This window comes from Penaeus monodon, chromosome 33, assembly GCF_015228065.2.
Source record: "Penaeus monodon isolate SGIC_2016 chromosome 33, NSTDA_Pmon_1, whole genome shotgun sequence".
Taxonomy (NCBI): domain Eukaryota; kingdom Metazoa; phylum Arthropoda; class Malacostraca; order Decapoda; family Penaeidae; genus Penaeus; species Penaeus monodon.
In genome coordinates, this window is record NC_051418.1 from 35983428 (window position 1) to 35983644 (window position 217).

The 217-nt window shown below is 41.5% G+C and overlaps 1 protein-coding gene across 1 annotated transcript in view; it reads right to left on the reverse strand.

Moving 5' to 3' along the window:
• LOC119594440 (translation initiation factor IF-2-like) overlaps positions 1-217 on the reverse strand; it is a gene marked incomplete at its 5' end in the record, with an annotated part of 7877 nt that overhangs the window by 6769 nt on the left and 891 nt on the right.

Sequence of the window (217 nt, forward strand, 5' to 3'; positions counted from 1 at the left end):
TTTTCATATATTTATATACGACAGAAACGGGGGGGGGCAGCGTCGCAATCGGGGTCCCATGACCCCTTACACCCCCTACAAGTCATGAGTGATGAAAGTCAGAAAAAAAAAAGACAAAAAGCGGTTCCAACAAGGAACAAGGTTTTTTTTCTTTCTTTTTGCCGTTCCTTCGTTTTCGTAACGTACATAAAATAATACTGCTAGTGTCGAACATGTC